This window comes from Ambystoma mexicanum, chromosome 4p (assembly GCF_040938575.1).
Source record: "Ambystoma mexicanum isolate Mex_15411 chromosome 4p, UKY_AmexF1_1, whole genome shotgun sequence".
NCBI lineage: Eukaryota > Metazoa > Chordata > Amphibia > Caudata > Ambystomatidae > Ambystoma > Ambystoma mexicanum.
This window is the reverse complement of record NC_090927.1, coordinates 666,705,804-666,732,417: the sequence shown is the minus strand read 5'-3', so window position 1 is coordinate 666,732,417 and position 26,614 is coordinate 666,705,804. Positions and strand designations below refer to the sequence as shown.

The 26,614-nt window shown below is 49.7% G+C and overlaps 1 protein-coding gene across 3 annotated transcripts in view; it reads right to left on the bottom strand.

The window, feature by feature from the left end:
* Window positions 1-26,614, bottom strand: part of COL19A1 (collagen type XIX alpha 1 chain) — a 2,241,461-nt gene that overhangs the window by 808,798 nt on the left and 1,406,049 nt on the right. The gene's annotated exons all lie outside the window — the stretch shown is intronic.

Below are 26,614 nucleotides of genomic sequence, written 5' to 3'. Positions count from 1 at the left end.
ATTGGGTACGAGTGATTGTGTAAACCCACATTGTGACATGCAGTAAACCAAAGAGCAAATACCACACATGGAAGTAAGAAATCAAAATGGTGTGCACAAAAATAATAAAAATGATTCAAAGCATGTAAATAAGCATAAACAAGAAAAAAAGGCATGTCCAAAACAAAACAAAAATAATAATGATGACACAATCCAAATGAATCCAAAATAAAGATTGTCAAAAATCCTTGTCCACCAAAGTAAATCCAAAGGAAACCAAGATCCAAAAAATCCATTGATCCATGGTGAGGGTAAATGATGTAAGAAAATAAATCCACTATCCAACTATGTACAAATATTGCAACAAGGGTCCATGAGCCCAACAAATGAAATGAAACCTATATACAAAACCCTACCTAATTAACAACTATATACAAAAACGTGGGGCATTGTCCAAGCGTCCCAAAATAAATAAAAAAAAGAAAGGAAACCTATCACTAACTAACTATATACAATGGCGGCGGGCAAGTCCTGCGGCTCACTCTGTGATGTTGCGGGCCAGGGCATCATCGAACTCCATGTCTATCTCCTGGAGGTGGGACTCTGTCCTGGCCCCAAGGTCTCGCAGCGATGCACTCATGGCCTGTTCCAACTCCCTGCGAGTTTCCTCGAGGCACTCAGCCCGCCTCAACGCCCGACGCATGGAGAACACCACCCTGACCATGGTGAGCCACGCCTCTTCCGCCCGCCGCCGCTCCGCATCTATACGCTGGCCCAACCGCAGCCACATGGAAGACACTCCCATTCCAGGGTTCTCCTGCCCTCTGGCCGATGCCTGCCCCTCTAATGTTGATGGCCCCGAGCCTTCATCGCTCCCACCAAGAGCCTGCTGCTGCTGCTGTCCATGTGCCCTGTCCGATGATGCCTGCACATCCTCCATCTGCTGGTCTCCAGTTGTTGGGGTGTCCACCCCTGCTGGACCGCCGACTCCCGACTGTGGCAGGGATGGGATCTCCACCAAGCTGGCTGTGTTGGTCGGGCCAGGTCCACAGGGGGCCCTGGTGGAATCTGGGCCGGAAGACGGCAGGGAGAACGACTGGCGCATAGTCTCCACAGAGGAGGAGAGGTCTGCCAGAGTGCGCGACACATGTAGGAACCCACCGACCAGGACCCCTCCCAACAGTGCCACCTTGCCACGCAGCTCTTCATGATGGCGTACGTGCTCCCCCCAGGAAGCATACACGTCATCACGAATGTCACGCGTGCGCAACGCGACACCAATCAGGACGGAGCCCATACGGTCATGGGACTCCTCGTCCGCAGGTAGTGGAGAGCCAGATGACGTGGGCCTCCCCCCTCCCTGCGGACGGGCCTCGGACGGGGCATCCCTGCTGGTGCATGGTGGTGCAGACACAGGGTCAAGGACAGCGACATGCACAGGCCCCTCCGCGGTGACCTGTGCTGCCTCCTGACCCTGGCCCTGGACTGCACCACTTGCACCAGTGGTACTACCCCCACCAGGCCCCATGTGCGGCTCAGTAGCGGGCTCCTCCTCCTCTGTGGAGACCACCAACCTGGATGTCTCTGCACCGTCTCCCGCCATTGCAAGCCCCTGTGGGGGCTCACCCGGCCCTTCTGCTACAGCCGTAGTGGCAGATGCGGCACCAGCCCACTCGCTCCTGGATGATGGCAATTCCTGGGACGGTGGCTGGGCCTTGCGTCGCCGCCCGGTGGAGACATCCCCGCCGCTTGGCTCCACAGCACCGTCTCCGCCCTCTTCTTCACTCGATGCTGCGTAGAGGGAGACATAGAACACGAGCATCAGGCCACTGTACAATAGTCCCCTAGACAGGAAGCAATAACACATGAGTGGCACTGTCAAACGTCACTTCCATCATGTCCCTCCAGAACACATGGGTCAATGCACGCAACACACATGCAGAAACAGGCACGGCACATGCAATCAACATCAGTATCCATGTACAAGGCCCTCCATGGACATACGTGTTGACTTCAAACTCACATGCATCATGGCTCCTACTGATCCCATGCACACACATCACCGGAGGGTCATGCATCATGGCTCGTACACCACAGACACAGTGGATACAACGGTGACCAGACTGCATGAGTGAATCTACACATCGTCACGGACATGTGTCATGCATCCATGGCGTTTCGAAGTCACACACACGCTTCTCAGACACACAGACATGCACACCATACATGTACATGAGAGCAGCACCCATCTCTCACCCCCCACCCATGTCCAAGAACAGGGACTGGCATGCATTCATGTGTGCATTCCGCATGCAGCTCCCCATGTCTCATTGGAACACATGCACCATCCATGTGGTTCACGCATTACTGGTCTCACATGCATTACCATGATGTCCCGGTGCACACACATCCATACACGGCCTATGTTACACATACAGGAAAGTAGCTCACTACCAGCACACTGCAACATGCCCTGTTTCACACAGCAATGCATGGCCACTTACCGCTCGACTCCAGATGGGTCTTCCTCCGAAGGATCTGGGTGTGGAGCACTGCGCTTAGGCATTCCATGACCCTCATCTGGATGTTGCTCAGGTGGACCCGGCACCCCTCTGCATCCTCTGCCTTCACGAGGCACCAGGCCTTGTTGAGGGTCCTGGACCTGAGGTCCTCCCAGCACTTCCGGACGTGCTTGATATCGCGGGTTGCCACCCCCTCCGCGTTGATGGCAACCACAACGTCCTCCCAGATCCTCTCCCGTCCTTCCTTGTCGGCACGCGATGGTGTGAAGAGGGTATCATAATGCCTCAGGACATGCTCCACCAGGACACCAACTTTCTTCTCACTGAAGCTGGTGGCCCTCTGCCTCTCCTGGGGGTCGCCAGTGGTCTCGGATGGTGTTTGCCCTGGCATGGCAACCCCCGAGCCAGGCGTGGGTGGGCAACTGGATCCTGGGGCTGGGCTGTGGAGCGATACTATCCCAGTCGGGAGTCTTCTGTTCCAACAGGGGTGGACACAGCAACTGGACCCCTGCAGATGGCTGATGTGCAGGCACCAAATAGCAGGGCACGTGGGCAGCAGGCAGGCAGCAGCAGATGGCAGGTGGGAGCATGCTCGGGCTCTTGGGGGCAGGAAAATGGCCTTTTGGGCAGGAGCGTGGTCTTCCGTGTGTTTTCGTGTGGCCAGCTTGATACGGAGTGATTTGGCACGTGAAAAAAGTGCACGTCAGCGTGTAATTCGAGGAAAGGCACTTAGTGCGTAAGTGCGTCTTTGACGTTGCTGTCATGATGCCTACCCCCGGAGCACCAGGACAGGCCCAGCACCCCCGGGAGCAGGTATCATGCCCTCGGGTAAAAGCCCAGCGGCCCCTAATAGGGGCTCTTTGGACTTTGGCCTGGCGCCTTTGGTGCCAGGCTCATGTTGGACATCAGTCCTGGCGCCATAGGCGCCAGGCTCATAAAAGAGGGTGTTTGGTGCACTTACCTGATGCAGACCATGCTGCATGAAGCCTCAAGCCAAATGAGGCTTAGGAGGGACTATTTTATCAAAGGAACTATTTTACTTGGGTGGGGACCGTGGAAGAATACTTACCTGGAACTTCTTCCAAGGCTATTTAAACCACGCCCGGACTGCCACACGTGCTTCGCGTTGCTCTGCATCTAGCAGCTGAACGCTCACCGTGCCTGCTCCTGCATCTTGCCTCCAGCCACGCCCACCTCGATCTTTGGATACCTGAAAGGAAGGAAGGGAAGAGAAAAGGTGAAAACCAAGAACTTAATCTAACTTCCTACCTGTGTCCGGAACCATCACGCCAGCGATCCTGAAGATAGACATTCTTTAAAAGCATCGCGCTACTTGTTGCAGTGCCGCGCATCACTCACCTGCCTCGTGGGCTCTTCACTATCCACCGCGACCTTCTGGGCATTCCGCCACATCTCTGCACCTGCAGGGGAGAAGAAGAGACAAAAGGTGAGCAGGAGGAACAAATGAGGAAAGCCTGATTTTCCGTCACAAGACTTACCTGGCCATATTTGACGGAACCACTCCTCATTTCGGGTCGGCGCCACTTCTTGGCCTGGTACCGCACCCCGGCCCCTAAGTGGGAAAAAAGAAAGACATTACTAGAGGGATTCAAAGACATTTAAAGGGATCATTTTATCACAAACTCACCTGAGTTTATCTCTGGCAATATCCCTCGAAGCATCACTTCCACTCTGCACCTGAAAATAAGGACAGATCGCAGGTTAAGAAAAGCAAACAAGGAGAAGACTCTACTCTGGAACTTTTTAAACTGCATACTTATGGCATTTCGCCTTCCGAAACCAGTGAAGTAACTGGCCAAATATGCGCCCCTGCACCAGAAGCAGGATGGAGAGCTCATCCATTCAAACATTAAGGTGAGCCTTGATTGGGGATTTCGGAGGTGGTCAGAGAAGAGCAAAGGGGAGGTGGGAAGCAATCACAATACTCTGCAGTCAGTTAATCCCCTTTCTCCACCTACAGAAAGATTTTTCTACGGGCCAGACAAGCCAGATTTGGGGGTCCAGTTCAGTCGGTGTTTCGAATCCTGCGCATCACGCTTGAAGAGGTCACAACAATCCAGACCAGGTCAGCGCCTCCGTGGGAGCCAGGTGAGTGTTACAGAACGCGAAGCCTTCCTACAAATTCCCACCCAGGCGCTATGGAAACTTCTGAGACTGATATGTTGGCCCAATTACTGGGGGAATTACGGGCCGAAGTACATGCCGCTCGTCAAGAGACTAATGCCCTCAGGAGGGAAATAATCGTATCTAAGGAACGAACTGATGACCTGGCTAGGCAGGTATTGCAAGGTCAAGCTGGGCAAACCCCTCTACCTGGTTCCGGGGGGAATTCTGTTCCTGTGGCTTCAAGTAACCCTGTGCAAATCAATCTACCTGGAAATATGCCGCTGGCCCCACCTGAACGCTTTGTTGGGGACCCCAAACGGTTCGCCGTATTCATGAATCAATGTCGTTTGCACTTCCTATGCAGACCAGGGGCTTTCCCTAATGACCAGACCAAGGTAGCTTTTGTGTTGTCATACCTTAGCGGCTGTGCTGCCGATTGGTCAGTACCACTGGTTACTCAAGATGACCGAATCCTCCGGGATTTCGAAGGATTTCAAGGAAGCATGGAGAGATTATTTGCTCGACATTCTCAGGGACAAGCTCTGGATGATGAACTTCTATCCCTGCGACAGGGTAACCAAGACCTCCTCTCCTACATAGCAACCTTTAACAGACTAATCGTGGAAACTGGGTGGCCAGAGGATAAAAGAATAACATTATTCTATCAGGGTCTACGCAGAGAACTTAAAGATGTCTTGGCCCAAGTTGTAAATCCGCCCCAAGAATGCACAGAATATATAGACTTAGTGGTCCAATTGGATCACAGGCTCCAAAACCGAAAAGCGGATCGGTCCCAGTTTGAAACCCGGGTGTTGGTCAAGACCCACGTCACTCCCAAGGGTGCCGATGTCTCCGAGCCTATGCAAATTGGAGGGGTTAGAGGACCTTTAACCCAAAAGGAACGTGAAAGGAGGCGGCAGTTAAAATTATGTCTTTATTATGGGAACTCTGGACACTTTCTATGAGAATGCCCGGCAAAACCGCCCAAGAAGGTGGTAGGAGCCTCTGATAAAAACCATGAAGACTCTGTTTCGGGAAACGACTCCGCCCGACAAGCGTAGGGGTCCACTTGCCGAGCTTGAAAACTAACTCTCAGACCTCGCATTTCATTGTGCCAATGGTTCTCGTAGATCCGGAACAGCCTAAGCGGTTGCATGCAATAAAGGCATACATCGATAGTGGGGCTATAGGAAACTATGTGGATTGCGAATTGGTCTCTAGGATTAACCTCCCTCTGCATCCAAAAACCAGCAAAGATGTCATTACAACAGTCGATGGAACTGAAATTGCCTCAGGACCGGTAACACATTCCACTACTGAGGTGACTCTTATTGGTCCGGACGGCCATCGGGAGGCAGTTGTGTTTGACGTAATCAAGGCCCCACAGTTTCAGGTTATTCTTGGAATTCCTTGGTTAGAGACACATAATCCTCGAATTGATTGGCGAGCAAAGAGAATAACCTTCCCGGATTGTGCACAAACCTGCTACCCAGAAAATCTGAAGATTAGTCTTGCATCTGTAACCTCTGTCTCCATGCAACTACCTCCGGAATACCAAGACTTTCAGGACGTCTTCCAAAAGGAACAGGCCAACACGTTACCCCCCACAGATCGTACGATTGCCAAATCGATCTGGTGCCCGGTGCACAACCCCCTTGTAGCAGGATTTATGCCCTTACTGAACCTGAGAACCGGCATTTGAGACAATATTTAGATCAATACCTAGCCAATGGTGTCATTCGCCCGTCAAATTCCCCGGCATCCTCGACTTTGTTTTTCGTGCCCAAAAAAGAAGGCAACCTTAGAACTTGTATCGACTACCGCGCATTGAACCAGATAACGGTTAAAAACCGTTACCCTCTGCCTTTGATCCCTGAACTCCTTGACCAGGTGAAGGACGCTTGCGTATACACCAAGTTAGATCTCCGGGGGGCTTATCATCTGGTGCGACTAAAAGAAGGCGACGAATGGAAAACGGCCTTCCGTACAAAATATGGTTTATTCGAATACCAGTAGATGCCTTTTGGGTTGTGCAACACGCCTGCTGCCTACCAATTCTTCATGAACGATGTCCTTCGGGAACTTATCGATGTTTGTATTGTCGTATATATCGATGACATTCTTGTGTACTCCTCTTCGGAATCTGATCACAGAAAGCATGTCCGGGCCGTCCTTGAGAAATTGCGCCAGCACAAACTGTTTGCTAAGCTGGAAAAGTGTGTTTTCCATACCACCGAGGTGGAGTTTCTTGGATTCATCCTGACACCTAATGGGGTCCGAATGGACTCACGGAAAGTGGAGGCCATCCTCAAATGGCCATCTCCTAGCTCGGTAAAAGGGGTCCAAAGCATGCTTGGTTTTGCCAATTTTTATCACAGATTTATTCCGGAATTTTCACGTGTAGTACAACCCATCACTGCACTTTTGCGGAAAAATAAACGTTTCGAATGGACCAAGGAAGCCGAACAGGCCTTTTAGGAATTGAAAGCTAAATTCACATCTGCACCTATTTTGAAGCACCCGCGTCCCGATCTCCCATACATAGTCGAAACTGATGCGTCCAGTTTAGCCATGGGAGCTGTCCTGTCTCAGAGAGACCCTGAAACCAACCAACTGCATCCTATAGCATTTTGGTCCAGAAAGTTCTCACTGCCTGAGGTAAATTATGCAATTACCGATAAGGAATTATGAGCCATTAAGTCCGCCTTTAAGGCTTGGCGGCATTATCTTCTTGGCGCCAGGCACACCATCACCGTGATCACTGATCACCGAAATTTACAATATTTAAAGACTGCCCAGGCTCAATCATCACGTCAGCTCCGATGGGCTTTGTTCTTTGCTGAGTTTGATTTCGTAATCACTTACCGTCCCGGCTGTAAGAATGGCAAAGCAGACGCACTATCTAGAATAGGAATGGGAGAAATAGACACTAATTCAGAACCTGTGCCGATCATTCCCGAACAAAGAATTTTGGGATTAACCTCCTTACAAACCTTTGAAGACATTCAAGCACGAGTAAAACAACTCCTGGACTCTACCGCCTTACAGGATTGGATCCAAAGGGGGTCTTACTTTTCGGTCAACGATGGCCTACCTTACTTCCAGGGACGCTTATTTCTGAAGAAAAGGAATTACAAGAACTGGTTATTTCCCGTCATCATGATACCCTAATGGAAGGACATCCTGGCATTGCCAAAACTGAGGAAAAAATTAAACGACAATTCTGGTGGCCTTCTTGGCGAAAGGATATTAAATCTTTCGTGATGTCCTGTGGAGTTTGCGCCCAAAACAAAGGCCAAAAGACAAAACCCGCAGGTCTTCTTCAGCCTTTAGACATTCCACCAGCGCCTTGGCACACCTTGTCACTAGATTTTATCACGGACCTGCCCCCTTGTAATCGATACAATACTATTCTGGTTGTGGTGGATCTATTTTCTAAAATGGCTCATTTTATTCCGTTGAAAGGATTACCTTCAGCTTCTGTCCTTGCTAAGGAATTCCTCGAAAATATCATCCGCTTGCATGGATTCCCGTCCATATTAGTCTCCGACTGGGGAAGCCAGTTTATTTCACATTTTTGGAAAAGGTGTTGTCAACTGGCACAAATCGACGTAAGACTCTCAACCAGCCATCACCCACAGACCGATGGTCAGACGGAGAGAACAAACTAGACCCTTGAACAATACCTACGGTGTATGTTGCACCAATCGGAGGGTAATTGGACGGATTTGTTATGGGTGGCCGAATATGCATACAATAACTCGGTGCACTCTGGAACTGGACAAAGCCCCTTTTACACCCTATATGGACATCACCCTCGTACTTCAGACCTGGACTCTCCTCTGAGCCTTGAAATGCCCGCAGTAGACCATTTGCATTCCACTATAACTCAAGCATTCAAGAATGCAACTGCCCATTTGCAAAAAGTGAAAGAAAAATACAAGAAAAATGCAGATCTGCATCGGAAGGAGGCGCCTTCATACCAAATAGGAGACCAAGTATGGTTGGCTACCAAACATTTATTGCTCAAGGGACCTCGAACTTTTAATCCAAGGCATTTGGGCCCTTATTCGATCAAAGCTATCATTAATCCAGTGGCAGTTAAGCTCGATCTACCAGCTAACATGCAAATTCATCCTGTTTTTCATGTGTCACTTTTGAAACCAGTGCAACCAGGAACCAGATTAATAAAGCCACCAGAACCAATTCAGATAGATGGGGAGCCTGAATTTGAGGTGAAGAACATTTTGGATTCTAAAATTTCAAAATCAAAACTTTTCTTTCTAATTGATTGGAAAGGGTACGGGCCTCAGGAAAGGTCGTGGGAACCCAGCGACCACGTACATGCACCTCGGCTGGTAAAAATGTTCCATCGGTATTTCCCAAACAAACCGAAACCTCCAGAGGGAACAACCTTGGGAGGGGCCTTGGGGGGGAGTGCTGTCATGATGCCTACCCCCGGAGCACCAGGACAGGCCCAGCACCCCCGGGAGCAGGCATCATGCCCTCGGGTAAAAGCCCAGTGGCCCCTAATAGGGGCTCTTTGGACTTTGTCCTGGCGCCTTTGGCGCCAGGCTCATGTTGGACATCAGTCCTGGCGCCATAGGCGCCAGGCTCATAAAAGAGGGTGTTTGGTGCACTTACCTGACGCAGACCATGCTGCATGAAGCCTCAAGCCAAATGAGGCTTAGGAGGGACTATTTTATCAAAGGAACTATTTTACTTGGGTGGGGACCGTGGAAGAATACTTACCTGGAACTTCTTCCAAGGCTATTTAAACCACGCCCGGACTGCCACACGTGCTTCGCGTTGCTCTGCATCTAGCAGCTGAACGCTCACCGTGCCTGCTCCTGCATCTTGCCTCCAGCCACGCCCGCCTCGATCTTGGGATACCTGAAAGGAAGGAAGGGAAGAGAAAAGGTGAAAACCAAGAACTTAATCTAACTTCCTACCTGTGTCCGGAACCATCACGCCAGCGATCCTGAAGATAGACATTCTTTAAAAGCATCGCGCTACTTGTTGCAGCACCGCGCATCACTCACCCGCCTCGGGGGCTCTTCACTACCCACCTCGTCCTTCTGGGCATTCCGCCACATCTCTGCACCTGCAGGGGAGAAGAAGAGACAAAAGGTGAGCAGGAGGAACAAATGAGGAAAGCCTGATTTTCCGTCACAAGACTTACCTGGCCATATTTGACGGAACCACTCCTCATTTCGGGTCGGCGCCACTTCTTGGCCTGGTACCGCACACCGGCCCCTAAGGGGAAAAAAGAAAGACATTACTAGAGGGATTCAAAGACATTTAAAGGGATCATTTTATCACAAACTCACCTGAGTTTATCTCCGGCAATATCCCTCGAAGCATCACTTCCACTCTGCACCTGAAAATAAGGACAGATCGCAGGTTAAGAAAAGCAAACAAAGAGAAGACTCTACTCTGGAACTTTTTAAACTGCATACTTACGGCATTTCGCCTTCCGAAACCAGTGAAGTAACTGGCCAAATACGCGCCCTTGCACCAGAAGCAGGATGGAGAGCTCATCCTTTCAAACATTAAGGTGAGCCTTGATTGGGGATTTCGGAGGTGGTCAGAGAAGAGCAAAGGGGAAGTGGGAAGCAATCACAATACTCTGCAGTCAGTTAATCCCCTTTCTCCACCTACAGAAAGATTTTTCTACGGGCCAGACAAGCCAGATTTGGGGGTCCAGTTCAGTCGGTTTTTCGAATCCTGCGCATCACGCTTGAAGAGGTCACAGCAATCCAGACCAGGTCAGCGCCTCCGTGGGAGCCAGGTGAGCGTTACAGTTACGCGCACGGGCGTTTCCCACAACACAGGTGCATAGTGAATCAGCACGTGAGAAAAATGCATATCAGTGCTATTGGAGGAAAGGGCCTTAGCACGTATGCGCGTAAGTGACGTTGCACATGTGGGCTGTCTTAAAAGGTAAGCGTATGATGCCATTTTCTTGTACATGCTTTTTGTGGAGAGCGAGCGGGTGATTCTTGTACTTCTTGTCAGTTCACACGTGATTACTTCACAACGGTTCCAGTTCGTACTCCCTGTTTCCTCAGACAGCATTAATTTCTTCTTTTGGCGGGGGTGTTGCCAACGCGCACACGCGTGTCTTTTTGACGTTCTTTTTCCAGGCAGACGGTGAGTCGCACACGCATTTTCCAACTGTTTTTGCCCCTGTGTGCCGCTTACCCCTTCAGAGGTCATTGTAGGCTGCGTGTATCACGTGTACGCTTATTTTTATGTTTCTGGGTGCCACAGCATAGTGCGGGTTCATTTTTCCACGCACGTGGTCTACCAGGGTTTGCGTGCACGTTTAATTTTGTTTTAGGGGTGCCTGTGCGTTGCGTGACCCATCATCTTCCCCCTGGGGTCACAGACAGCCTTGCTAGAGCACTAGGGTACGAATTCCATCTAGTACCCTACCCCTTTCACCCCAATTGCCCAGGACAATTGTTAACTGCAACTCACATACACACAACAACATCAGTACCATGGTTGGGAGGCAAACAAGCAGTATGGGAGGCAAAGGTGGCCGAGCTCAAAGAGGTGGGTGCAGTAGGGGACGTGGCCAGGATGTGCAGGGTGGCCCAAGAGGCCAGTGTATGGAGGACCAATCGGGGCCACCTACGCCCCCCCCCCAGTGGTTGGGGCAAATGTAGCTGACACCATCCCAGCTCAGCCCTTGTTACACCGGCCCATATTGTCAACTGAACCGGCACAGGATGACTCCCAGGCTGACCTCCAGGTCACCAAGTCTAAGCCACGTGTGGCGGTGAAAGTTTGTGTCACCAAGCCACATGGATCTGGGGCAGCAATGCCATCTGCTGCCCCAAGTAGCCAGGGTGAGGAGGCTGCAGGGGCAGCTGCAGCTCAATCCACCCCAGCTCCGAGTCTCCCAGCCGGGACAGTGTCGGTCCAAGTCCATCACACCGACGTTGGCCCTGCCGACAGCACCCTGCAGCCAATGCCTGCACCAAGACCTTTGGTCATTGTGCCTTTGCAAACTTCAAGTACCCAGTCCACCTGCGCTTCTGCCCCTACTAACCAGAGCGGCGTAAGCCACTCAGGATCCGCACCACCTTCCAAGAAGAAGAAGGGTGCTCTTGCATTACAGGCTGAGACCCCAGACACGGCTACACACTCCGGCATGTCAAGGAAGCCTAGCTTCAATGACGCCGAACTTAATGCATTTCTGGCCTATGTGTTGGCACATAGCCACGAAATGGTGGTGACTGCAGGCTGCAAGACTACGCCTGCTCAACGTAGGGCCCACTGGCAGACCATCGCGGACCACATTAGTGCCCTTGGATTTGTGAGGCGCACAGCTGATGATTGCTACAAGCGGTGGAATGACCTGAAACGCAGAGCAAAGAACAAGCTGGCTTCCAATCATGCCTCTACTCTGGTGACTGGCGGTGGGTCTCCACCAAAGGACAACCAACTCACTGAACATCAGTCTGTTGCTGGAACCTTCGTCACAGAGGAACAGATCCAAGGCGTGGGAGACCTACCAGATTTTGAAGCATTGTCCGGTGAGTGCCCATGCATGTGTGTGTAATCCATGTGTATGTTGCTTGGGTGATGTGTACTGATTGAGTGCCAGGTGAGGGTGTGTACTCATGAGTGGTATGGGTCACCCATGTGCTTCCTCCAAACATTCACCTGCCTTGGGTTTGGGTATGACAGTATCCCTTCTGACCACAGTAGCCAATTTGCACCACATTACTGCAGTTGCCCTTGAACTGTCATCTTGCGACTACATTGTTCATGATATTCTGTGTTCATTCAGCCTGATTGTTTCAATCCTTCCCATTTTTACAATGCATTTTTCTGCCCTACTGCCACATATGTGACATGCTTCTGTCACAGATTACACCCCACAATGGCCCACATTTATGGCCTTGTTATGGGTATATTTTTACCATTCAGGCTGATTGAGTGATGGCCTGCACACAATCATTTTTGGGCCCTGTTTGGATGTAGAACATGACTGTTGTCTACTGTCATGTTGAAGTGACCAACCATGGATGTATCCATCTGCCTGCCATCACTGTATAATTGAACACTGGATCTGTTGCAGCGTGTAGCGCATGCGTATTTTTTAACACTATTTTGCATGTTGTAGCTCATGATGTCCATCTCACATGGATGGGTGACAGTACTTATCTCCTTCCATATGCCTGTACTTCTGAAAAGTACCATGGCTATGCTACATGCAATCTGTGTGCCGGCATGTGTCATGGATGTGTATTGGACATGCCACTCACAGGCTAATGGGTGATGCCAGTGCTATCCAGCATGCAGCTAATGTGTTGCTTTTCCATCTTGGAGTCCTCAGTGTCTGCTTTTTGCCTCCCCTTCCAACTCATTGACAGTGCATGCATGCCAGGGTTATAGTCATGTGGGACATGTGTAATTCATGTACTGGATCTCTGGCTTGTCAGGCCTATGTGTGTGCTGTGGTGCTCATGCCTGTTTCCATTTGTTATCTTTCATTTTTTTGCAGGTGATGAGGCACTTGATGCTGTTGAGGTGGAGATGGTGCAGACCCAGGAGGAATCACAGCCACAACTGGGCACCAGTGGAGGACGTGGGGTGGTGGTGGGTGAAAACCCATTTGTCCTGCAGACCATGCTGTCCATGGGTGTCTCTGGGTACACCTCCGCTGATCTCTATGAATCAGGTGCTGAATTGGACAGTGAGACATATGTGCCGTGGCAGGTGAGTTTTTCTGGCAGGGATGCTGTTCTGTCCAACCCACCTGCACCGGGGGTAGGCCCCTCTATGGGGATGTCAGTGTTGGTAACTCCGCCTTTGGAGGTTACGGATCTAGGGTCACACTGCACAACATTTTATCCTGTTCCTGGGCCAGCAGATCAAAGGGGGAATGCAGTCCTGCAGCCTCAGGCAGTGCCAGCACAGCAAAGTGCAGACCGCCTTGCCCCAAACAGGTGTGGTGCCCGCCGACGCGGTGGCCGTGCGCCACCAGGCAATACTGTATGGGAGAACTCCATGTACAGTATAGCAGCACAACAGGGAGCATCGTGTGAAATGATGGCTCAGGCAATGGATAGGGTGGCCACTTCCATTCTCCCCCCTGAAAGGCAGATGGAGCTCCAGCTGCAGGCAACAGACTCCATTTGCCAATCACACAGGGAGGACATGTTGGCGTCCAACAGGGACCGATGGGCTGGACTGGAGGCTCTGCGCAAAGCCATATCTGTAGAGTCACAGGCGCTCAGGGAAGCCCTGAGGTTAGAACACAGGTTCCTCAGAGATACTCTGAGTGAACTTGAGGCTTCCTGGAATTTTAGGTCAGAACAGCAGCTGGAGCAGCTCACACATTCGCTCTCAGCTGAGCTCCAGGCAACCCGTGCGGAGATCCGGGCATCACACGAGGCCATGCATGCAGAAATGCAGGCAACCCGTGAGGTGCTGCATGGGGATCTCCGTACCATCATCCTCCAGAACCAAACCTTCCAGACCTGCATGCTTGCTGCCCTGGAGTACCATACCAGGGCTTTGCGTGGGCTGCCTCCCATATCACAGCCACCTCCTGATGCAGCAGCAGAGGGTGAAGAGAGCGACGGCAGTTCTCCCACTGTAGCGTAGCCGTGCAGGCCATGAGCCCATGGAGGTATTTTTTTTTCCAACATCCATGCATGTGGGTGTTGGGATGCACCCTTTACCTCGTGCCTCCAGGGTGGCCTCCCCCGCCCTCCTGGTCCACACATGGCCATTATTGATTTTTTATTTTTTTTTTACAGTGTGTTGCTTTGTGTGGCTCCCGTGGGCATCCACTCTGTATTCCAGCTGGGCACATGCAGGCTTGTCCTGTCTTTGGGTTAGATGCTTGGTTTCCTGCCACACACACCCCTCCTGCTTCCCCTTTCCACGGGCTTGCAAAGGGTGTGACCAAGTGACAGTAACTTACACAGTGACATTGGGCTCCCATGAGCTGTGTGGGAAGTCTGTAGTCAAAACTGTGTGTACATCCCTAGTGGGGATTGTTGTTGGATTGTACACTGCACGGTGTATTGATATGTGCTTGTGCATCCATGTATTTCTCCTTATTCACATGTAACTTCTTCATGTCTTCACAAGCCCGTCTCCTTTGCAGATGCAGTTCATGTTGTATGCAATACACTGACACATTTGCCGGACAGCAACACTCTGCAGTTGGAAGGGGTCGATGTGCTGGCTTTGTCAGGTTGTGAGACTTGCACTACTTTAATTTTTGACTATCATATATTGCCACTGTTTCATCCTGTGTTGCTGTTTTGTGTTGCTGGTAAGTATCTGTTCATGTTTGCTGTTTCTTATTGATTACTGGGAGCATATTGTCTGTGGCCTGTTTACATTAGGGACAGTGCACTTTGTGACACTTGTGTCATGTGTTGTGCATTCATTTGGTTGCTTTCACGTAGCATGCCATGCCATGGTGTGATGGGTAGATGAGATGCAGAGGGGTTGGTTGATATGGCACTATTTTCATGTGGTATTTTGCAAGGGGGTAGTCATTCATGCTGCATGAATGTGTCTTTTTGTCACACAGCATTGGTTGTCTTTAGGTAGGTAGGGATGCACACAATGTAACACTTCCAGGTGACCAATCTCAGGCTGGTATGGTTGTGACAGTTGACTGTTCCTATGTCATCATCATTGATTGTCAGCTGGTATGTGCCAGGGCTGTGTGCACTCCACAGGGGTAGGATTTTAGGTGAAGTAATTAGCCACCAAATGGGTACGGGCTGCCTCACCACATGCCCTTTCACCCCCATGCACAGCGGCCGTGCATGTGGTTGAGGATGTGGGGGCACCACCATGTCCACCGGCAGGCCCCGGCGGGTTGCAACGTTGTGCAGGACACATGCTGCCACTATGATCCTGCACACTACTGGGGGCGCATATAGCAGCTGCCCACCAGAGCGGTCAAATGAGTGATAGCATGACTTGAGCACTCCGAATGTGCGCTCCACTATGCCCCGGGTTGCAATATGGGCTGTGTTGTATCTTACCTCGGGTGGTGTGGTGGGGTTCCGAATTGGCGTCATCATGTAGGTTCTCAGAGGGTAGGCACTGTCCCCTGGGGAGGTGATGATGGGTATCATTAGTGGGGTTGTCACATTACTCAGTATCTGACATGCATGCATGTGCAGTGGCATTTATACTCACCAATCAGCCATGTGTCGCCTTGCCGCCCAGCTTCTAGGTCCCGGTTTAGGGTTGACATTCTGAAAATGAAACTATCTTGGGTGGACCCTGGATAGTTTGCATATACTGAGGTGATGATTCCCTTGGCATCACATACTACCTGCACGTTGATGGAATGCCGATGCTTGCGGTTTCTAGAGATGTGCTCAGTAGCCCTGGGAGGACGTGAAGCCACATGGGTGCAATCAATGGCACCTAGCACTTTGGGGAAGTATGCCACCCCGTAAAAGTCCTGGATGGCAGCCTGCCTTTCTACAGGTGTTCTGGGCATGTATGTGTGCCTGCGGACTGAGGGGCGTGCAGTCATGATGGCCAACACCTGTTGTAGGCAGCGTGACTGCGTGGCCTGTGACACCCCCCCCACTATGGCACTTGTCTGCTGAAATGAACCAGTAGCCAAGAAGTGCAGTACATTGAGCACCTTTTCCAAGGGGCTCAGTGCTTGGGAGCACAGGGTGGGTGATGTGAGGTCATCCTCCCACTCACTCACCAGGTCGAGTATTATGTGTGGTGGAAACCTGCACCTCCCATACATCTGGTCATCAGGCATCCCAAAAAGGCTGGTCCTGGGTAAAAAAATGCGGGGCCTGGCTATCCTCCTCCTCCCGCGGTGTCCCACGACCACTGCTGCGAGGAACGGTATGTTCATCGTAGCGTCTGAGCTTGTTTGTTGTTTGCGTGCACTTTTATGCTGCGCAGGGCCACTTAAGCCTGCTTCGTGTTGGCGTACGTGTTTCCGGATAAACGCGTCTTTTTTGGCGCACGCCTTTCCCCTGTTCGATTCCATGAATACGTGTTGTTGGCGTGCGTGTGGGCGTTGCGAGCATTTACCTCCTGTACTTCCCCCGTAACGCCCACATTTTCACACGTTGTTCCCCATTCCGCGTGTTACGCCCTGTGTTCCGCCCACTTTTGTTGTCTGCGCTGCGCTATGTGCGCTTTTGCTGTGCGCGTAGCGCACGCCAGTTAATGACGTGTGCGCCCGCGTGCGCCACCCGCGATTTTAGCGCACATCCCAGCATTTACACGCGCACTGACTTCCATGAATCGATGTGCGCGGCTTTGGCACGCTTGTGCTGCGATTTTCACGCTTGCGCAGCGATTTTCGGTGCACATTGATTCCATGAATCGGCCTGAAAGAAAACCTGATGTAACACTTATTCTCTCTTTTCAAATGAAATCTGAGATCCACAGCATTCATTTTAAACTGAAGAACCCATCCTCTCTGGACTTCACCTACTACTTTAAGCCCCCTGCCTACTGGGAAATTAATTCTGAGCTTAGTTTAATGTTTACATCACCAGACATAAGTGGCATTAGCTCTAGATGTAATCAATGTAATCATTTACGCACCATGCCATAATGAACAGAGGGGAAATGTCTTTACATACTTCTTAAGTCATGTTGGCTAGGCTTTGCATCGGACAGCGCCTTGAGTTTTCTGTTCTGGATTTGTCTTTTATTTCTGGTCATTTTTGAACACCTAGCCCTTTGAACAAATCCACTCTGAACCTGTGCTCCAATAATGGCATGTACATTTATATGATCCCTTACAATGTGTTCCTGGTTTAATGATTTCTTGTGTATGCGATCTCTGGAACAGATACTCTTTACTGCAATAAAAACCCTGGCATCACAAATCAAGCATTGGCAGCGGTAATCACTCAGGCACAGTTTGGGAACCAAACAATGAGTTCTTCACCCAGGACAGCCCTACACAAATGACTGAGACCACTTAATGCATTTGATATTCTTCTCGGTATCCGGTCATTTTTTCGAAAACATTTTTTCGAAACACAATTATGTCGAAAACATTTTGCCAAATTTGTTTTTTTCGAATGTCTTTTTTTTAGTTTATAGTTTTTTTGTTTGTTTCGTAAGTTAAAAAAGGGTTAAAAAACGGGGTTTTGGGGGGAACCCCCTCATAAAAAAAACACATTCGAAATATCTTTTTAGGCAAAATGTTTTCGACATAATGGCATTCGAAAAAATGTCATTCGAAAAAAATCACTATAAACCATTCTTCTCATATAGCACACATTTATACTGTTGCCAATAAATGAGGCAACAAGGCATGTCATTACATCATAAATGGCCAATGGCCTGCCTTCGAATTCTAGCAAATTGCTTTCCAAGCAATGAGAGTGCTGTCTAAGACCACCTCATGAAGCCCAGATAAAAACACAAACATGTTCAGATGTCCCCTGCATCAGTAAACATTTCAAGTACTTTCAGTGGCAACAAAGAAGAACTTGAAATAACCTTTCTCCGCATGAAAGAGCTCGTTGAAAGCCTTGCAAGCAGAGCAGAGTCTACCTAGTTACTAAAGCAAGGAAGTCATTTGGCCCGACCCTCCTGGTAGTGCTGGAAAGGGCCAACATGTTCCGCTGCAAATGCATTCCTTTTAAACAGGCTCTCCATAGATCTTTGCTGAAGACACCTGCTTAGATCCTGACCAAATTGTTGAATGTAGTGCAATTGCTGACATTGTCTTTTGAAGCATATTTTTGGAAAAGGTTGTCTATTGCAAGCTAGAAGTCTGTCGTTGAAGAAATGGCTTTTTCACTGTTAGACATTCAGTGTTCTTGGTAGGGTTTCTTTGTATGGTATTAGCATGAGGACACGTTTTTGACCCAGCACAAAGTTTACAATAGTGCAAATATGGAATTAAAAAATGCATTGAAAGCATGTGCGCCTGATTCACAAATGCATTGAAAGCATATGGGCCCGATTCACAAAACATTTAGCACCACGCAAAGTGACGTTGTAATGAAAAAGTGCACATCGTTCAAAGTCAAAGTGTGATTCATAGAAAGCACTTTGTGCTGACACAGCACCCTTTGCGCCTTGTCCAAGCACACTGCTCCTCACCACGTTAATTCCAGATTAGCGCAAAGGAAGGGCCAAAGCAAGGGCAGAGAATGGGGAACGATATTCATCAAGTCTCATTGTATTGCAAGAAGGGGAGTGCCATGGGAGTTTTTATAATGATTATAATTAGAATGGTTCTTTTATAACGCGCATTAATACTAGCAAGTGGTTTCTAAGCACAGGATCGGGATTCAAACCTGTGTTGCGCTGTGCTGTCTTGCTTCCAAGACTAAAACGTTGCCCCTGAACTATCCTTCCTCCCATTCCTGGTAGGAAGGCACCCGCCAAGCATCCACACACACACGCACACACTCACCAAAGTGAAAAACCAACCTAATTCCCAAAAAAGATAGGGCTGTCACGCAAAACTGAAACGCCCTCAAACTTACTACCTACCGGGAACAGGGGCAAAGTACAAATGTGCAGTGCAAGCAGAGCCAAACCTCCTGACAATGGCCGATGATGCATTGCTCGCACCTGTGCTAGATCACAATGCTAGAAGGAGGTGGAGCAGGTGGCTCATGGTTTTCCACAACTGCACCACTTTATTCAAAATGGCAGATGGGGACATGTATGGCACCTACAGATTCCCTTGACATGTTATCCTGGACATGGTGAGGGGGTGAGAGTGAGAGGATGATTTAACACCAAGCACCATGCACTTGCATGCTTTACCCCCAAAGGTGAATGTGTTAGAAGCCCTTCGCTTTTTTTGAAAAGGATCATTTCAGCATCCATCATAAGGGGCATATCCCGGCCCACCTAATCCCGGTGCCTGCATCAGGTGTTGCAGCTCATCACTGCACATGTGCACAACTACATTGACATGCTCTGCACTGTGCAGGCCAGGCAAGTAGTCGCCCAAGGATTCCAATGATTTCCCAGGGATCCTTGGAGCCAGTGACTGTACGCATGTTGCACTGCGACCTCCCAAACACACAGAGCACATCTATAGGAACCGGAAACATTGGCATTCCATCAATGTGCATGTCATCTCTGATGCAAATGGCCACATCATGTATGTGAAGGCCAACTACCGGGATACACCCATGAAACCTACATCCTCCGCTATTCAACTCTCCATCAGGGCCTGTCATCCGGCACCTTTGGAAAAATGTGCCTGCTTGTTGACTATGACTGATCACACACATCGTACCACACACACAAACAAGCACATGCAAAGCAGGCAGTTACCACAGTAAGGAAGCTAATCAATTTTGAACAGCTATCCATTTGCAGAGGAATCTGCATACACGCTCTCACCATTTCTCCTGATGCCCTTCAAGCATCCATCAATCTATCAATCCCAGATGAGAACAGATACAATGCACACATTGCCACAAGAGGCATGATCCACCTTTGGCATGCTGAAATCACTTCACTTTTTCGCTGCCTGGATCTCTCAGGTGGTGTTTTGCTAGGCACACCACCAGTGGTATGCCAGATCATACTGTGTTTTGTGTGTTGCACAACATTGCAACATGATGTAAACTACCTGTGGAGATGCAGGAGAGTTTACACCCAACCCACGCGCTCCACCCGTACCCTTAGCAGGCAAAGGGCACAGGGAGAAGCCACATGTGGTTGATACTTTTTTTTGCATGAAGCACACTTGTGATGTGGACACACTCCAAACACCTATCTATGAAGGATACCAATGATGAAAGAAGAGGGCGAAACCTTTCTCCCTAGCATAACACCCTTTAGAAGCACCTCAGGGAGGGACAAAGAGTGTGTGCACAATGACAGAAAGCAGACTGCAACCTCATCTGCCTCTGCATGCCACAAACATACCCAAAAAAAATAGAACACACAAACCACATGAGAGACTCCATCACTACCCATGCACAACCGCATGTAGAGACTGCATGCAGTATCCTCATCACATCATCCAACTTATCAGTAAAACACAAGAACAACCTGCATGCACACACATAAGAAACATGCATATAACAAGAGACTGTACACTGCAACATACACTTGAAGGCCTCTGACACCAAATCTCCATGCCACACTGGCAATTTGATAGGAGCATATACTACATAACCATGCATCACACTGACATAACAGTGTATTCTTCCATTTGAAGAGCCTGTAAACCAGTCAAACCTTTAAAAAGTACATCATCTCCACCCTAAGCATTGCCTTGCAGTACACTCTCTGTGACTGAATGTGAACACCTATGGCTGAAGGTGGCTGATCACACCAAATCCTTTACCATGGACGATACCACTTGCAAGGAGCTCCATCAGTGCATTACTGATATATGTAAATGGAAACAATTGAGACCACATTTTAAACACACCCGCACAAGTCAAAGATCAGGGTGAAAATAATACAGAGAGATATGGAACATGAAAGAAAATATCACCCCACTATCAAGGTCAACCCAACAAGAGGGCAGCACCCAAATAATTAAATGAACTCCACATGTAAGGAAATTAAGGAGCACCATCATGCCTCCAGGCACTGGCACACATCCCCATGCGTGGCAGACTACGCTGGGAGTCCACTCAAACATCAAGTGCTGAATCCTGATCCTCCATTGCGACAGCGGAGCGTAAAAGAGGGATCATGCAAAAGACCAATAATGGCAATCATGTCCTGGTGCATGTCCTTCCAAAATGCCACAATCACTGGTAGCTGTTCTCCCGATGAAGTGCCCCACTAGTCTGTACCAGCAAATGCCACATTTGGGTGATATTCACACAAAACTCCCCAGGATCTATTGTTGTCTGCTGCTTGAATGCAGCATCTGTTCCTCGCCCCCACATTTGCAGGGCCATTGCAGTTGTGATGACAAGGGCACGTGCTGTTGTAATGAGCCTACATTCTGTGGATGATGCCCCATACCGGATCTAGTGTCGCCTCGCTGGTGGCAATGGTGCCGATTGTGATCCAGGCCACCTTCAGCCGAGGACACACTGGAGAAAGGCAAACGTGTGTCTTTTCTCACGTGCTCCCCAGGGTTCTAGGTAACTCCCAACAGATATACACTGTCGTGGCATGGTTTCATCAGCGGAGGTCAAGCTGGCTTGGGGCTGTCCCCCGCACCCAGCCTCAGTCATCCGCTGGAGGAACTCCTCCTTTCCACCTGATTTGTGAGTACAGCCGTGCAGGAGTTCCCCAAATAAGGCATCCACATCAGTGGCGACTTCCTCTGTGGGGTTAGAGTCAACAAGCCTGTGCCCTATGTATTGCCTGCAAACATTGGGGATGTTCACTGCAGACTGCTTGCTGGCCTGTGCCGCTAGATGGTGCAGCCTACTCCTCCTCTGGGGAATCCTCACCTGTAAAAGAACTATCCATTTAGGCACGTAGGGTACAATGCACCAGGAGAACCCAGCACTACATGGCCCCACACATAATATGGACCTCCTCACATAGCACATCACATGACATAAAAGCAGCCAAACAGGCTAAATGCCAAGCTTCCTCCAAGAAAATTCACAAAATCACAAATGGCTGTGTGACCCGGCAATGTCTGCTATGAACATAGCACACTCGCCACACAAAAGTACATGCACAGTGCAATCACTGCAAAGCCATTACACATATTCAGACTGGGTATGCTTTCTATTCTAGGGAGACTTGATGCAGCTATACCTGCTGCATTCAGTGGCTATGTGATGTGGGGGGTGGGTGAAGACCCTGCCATAGCACATCTAAATCACACGAGCCAAGGATTCCTCAGCCACAGAACGCATGACCCCTCATTTCCAACTTGTCACTCCATACAGTCCAAGTACGCAATCCATTACCTGCTCATGCTCACCTGTACAAGATCACACAACTCACATCATCGAACTATATACATTTAGGCACATAGGGTACAATGTATCTTCAATATACCTGAAAAACCCTACAGCATTATAATAAGCAACCCCTAGTGGTCCCTTTAGATGAAAGTAATTAATTCTGTGATTTCGGATTTGCCTGTAAGCCCCTCTCCCTGCAATTCGCCCAGGCTTGCTCAGGTGGCAGGGTGCATTATCTCAGCATGCCCATGTCTGACTGGCTGCTTCTCAGGACCCATTATTACCTGTGCCTACGCTGACCCCTGTCCAATGTGTGGGAAAACTGCACGAATGATTAATGGCAGAATGAGTTTGGGTGAAGAACAAGCACAGGTGGCCCTTCCCCTACTGTCATCTCGAGAACATATTTGTTGACCGGGAAAGAGTTTTGCACGTGGATGCACGTACGAAGCATCATGGCCCACACTCGCAACTGAATGGACCAAGGCTAGTATCCAATGGCACCCAGATGGGTACACAGGCCATGCTCGTGCACTCACTCCAGGGGGCCTGAATCAAGGCAGGAGGAGGACGTGTCTGTCACCCCATCCTCAAACAAATGATTGCCCATGCAGAAGGTTAACCCAGCACCTAATGACCAGGTCCATGGCCTGCAGGCCCACATCTAAGTTGCTGGCAGGTACACAAAGGGAACAGTCATATCATGTTACAATGGCATGGATGAAAGGGCATAAAGGCCTTTGGGTGGATGACTACATCCTGCACTCAGGGGTATGTGTCAAACCAGTATGTTGGTTGGTGCATCATTGGGCCAGACCATGTAACACATGGGCCCAGTGGATGCACACAGAGTTTACATACATCCTGGCAAGTGCTGTGCGCAACCTCCACAAGATGTAAAAGGCATGTGTACATGTCATTCTTGACATCTGTGTGCATGTCCCGAACACTTCAGATGCACCCAAATGAGGCTGTGAGTTGCATTCACAAATTAATGGTGCTAAGACATGTTGTTTAATCATCTGCACTTACTACTTCCTTCTTGTGCAGCATTACTGTTACTTTTGAGGAATGCAGACCAACGAGGACACACAGTGCAGGGTTTCCCATCTGGTGTTTGTGATACTCATGTTATGAATACTTTCTTTGTCCCTTGCTGATGCCAGGGGTGTGGCACTGACGTGTAGACGTGAGCCATGTTAATGGTCTGTCCGGGAACGCAGTGTCGTATTGTGAATATGTGATGGAGGGGCCAAAAGTCAAGAGTAGACACAAGAAAATTATATGTGTGTTTTACATAGAGTCCAATATGCAGGATGCAAGATGGACATACATGTGTGTGTAAAATTGAGTTGAAGTAGCTATGCGGTCGTGTGCTCTTAACATTAGACGCTGCAGGCAACTACCAGGCATGGGAGACCAGCGTCTGTGCCGATTGCAATAATGTCAAAATGGCCACATGTCACGGTTGTGCACAGGCATGTGAGTACATGTTTTTACAGAGATTTTGATATTTTATTCCTCTTTTTCCGTGTCTCATACAGCTGAGGAGGGAACTTCATTTTAGGAGATGCTGCAAGACAGTGACACGGCCTCCAGATGGCACCGTAAACCCCAGTCGCTCGCGGTGTCATCGAACTCTGTGGAGAGGCCAGTGGCTGGGGCTGTGGACTCCGCAGGTGGCATGGCTGTGCTGAGTGAGTACATATCAAATATCATTGTTTTGGACACCACAGCAGCAGAGGGAGAGGGGAATGTTTTCCAAGAGATCAAGGAGCCACAGAGCATGAAGACTTCAATTGTGGTAGGAAGGTTGAAGTGGAGGAGGACGTCCTTGAGGGCCTGCCCTCTGTGTCCGATGGAGGATCTGAGTGGGAGCTGCATTCTGCAGACATGGGTGTGAGACTGGAGGGTGCAGGACACAGTGGACGTGGAAGCACAGCCTACTGCCCAGACTCATCCACTGCAGTGCTACCTTCCTTCTCTGATGCCTCCACACAGACAACTGCCACTTCTTTCCTAGAAGACACCATCCAGGCCACAGTGCAACCACGGATGGTGGGTCCATTACATAGGACCAAAGCTCTCCCTGATGCAGTACTTGCCAGTCAACAGCAGGCTACGCAGCATCACATGCAGGTGGTCATGCTCTTCAGCCACCTGGTGGCAGTACATGGCAGGGGTGGTTTCTTTGGACTAGCTACTTAAATGCCACCCTCCTCTATATCCACATCTGTGCAACTGACTACCTCAAGTGGGGCCTCCATGGCTGACATCAGCTCAGGCTCCTCTGGTGCTGTCCTGCCACCGGCCACATTGGAAGTTGCTTTGTTCCTGGTGGAGGTGGAGATTCATACTGAGGCGGACAAAGTGACACCCATGGATGCAATGCTGGGGTAGGTGAAGGATCTAGCCTTGCCATGCTGCCCAGTGGAGGGAAGGCTGTGATGGACCACTAGAGAATCCAGGACAGTGTCACAATGAGTTCCTTTCTCAGCAGCCAATCATCTTTGCAGAGGGAGAACCAGAGCCTAAAAAAGATTGCTACGCAGCAGGAGTTGCCCCGTCATAGAAGTACACAAATCCAACCGCAGGCAGAGCGGAGTACTCATCATCTTTGGGCCATCAGCAGACAAAGGCAAGAGGCCAGGTAGAGGGTGCACACACAGATGCTAGCTGTGCGTACACGTATGAGGCAGCAGGAGGAGGAGAGGTATGCAGCCAGGGCTTCAGAATGTTCCATAGCTATTGCTGGGGCAGAGCAGAGGCAGAGGCAGAGGAAGCCATGGCACATGCTTGGGCTGCCATCATAGACGACTCTGTCTCAGCTGCAAATGTCATTGAGGAGGAAAGGGGCCAGACCCCGGAGCAGCTAAACGTGTGTCTATGAAGCCAGACAGGGGGAGGCTGATGTTACATCTCAATCAGCATCGGTCCGGACTCCGGACAATCAATGAACTGGACGAGGAGCACACATTTGAAATATAATTTTATTGGTTCGCTCATTTTGGCTAGTTTAATGTTTGGTTTCACTTGTTTAATGGTTCATTCATACATATGTTCCAGAATCTTTTTTAAGTTCTTTTGGGCAACTTCGTTAGATGTTTGTTGTTATCGTCCCAATGCATGCTGTTGTGTTGTTATTGCGCCATACGGTAAATGTGTTTGCATGCTGTTGTGTTGTTATTACAGCATATGGTGAACGTGTTGAATGGGTGACTGTGTGGGTAACAGACAATGGGGCCTCATTAGGACCCTGGCGTTAAGGGGTTAACGGCGCTGTAAAAGATGTCGGCGCCGTTAAACCCTTAACGCCTGATTACGAGGTCCCTTTGCGGCACCCGACCTTAACGGCTGGTTTTACCAGCCGTTAAAGTAGGGTGCCGCAAAGGGACCTTGGTGCTAAGTACGGTGCCGCAATTTGCGGCACCGTACTTAGCGCCTTCCCCATTCCCATTGAGCCCTATGGGGAAGAAATGGGAATGGGGAAGGGCCCATGGTGAATGGGGAATTACCGCCCCGCCAACCTTGGAATGGGGCGGTAATTCCGCCATTCACCATGGCGGACCCCGGCATGGATCATGGTGCTAATAGCACCATGGTTTAGCGCCGGGGTCGTAATGAGGCCCCATGTCTCAATATGTTTGTCCCCCAAGCTTGATGTTGCATGGTCTCTCAAATGAGTGTCACATTCTACGATGCATAACTGTGTTGCTCAATCTTAATACTGTCATGGTTCAGCAGGCCATGTGGCCATGGTTTATGGTAGAATTGTGGTAGGAATCAGGGTAGCATGGCCTCTGTATGCACATGGAGACTAAGGGCCTCATTACACGGAAGGCAGTAATGGTTAACGGCCACCGTTAATGGTAACGGTGACCGTTAACCATTACCGCCTTACTACGAGGTCCCTTAGCGGGTTGGTGCTTTAACGCCTGCTTTTTGCAGGCGTTAAAAACCAACCCGCTAAGGGACCTCGGAGCTAATTACGGCACCGCAAAATTGCGGTGCCGTAATTAGCGCCTTCCCCATTCCCATAGAGCCCTATGGGGCAGAAATGGGAATGAGGAAGGGCAATGGCGGAAGGGGGATTTACCGCCCCACCAACCTTGGAATGGGGCGGTAAAT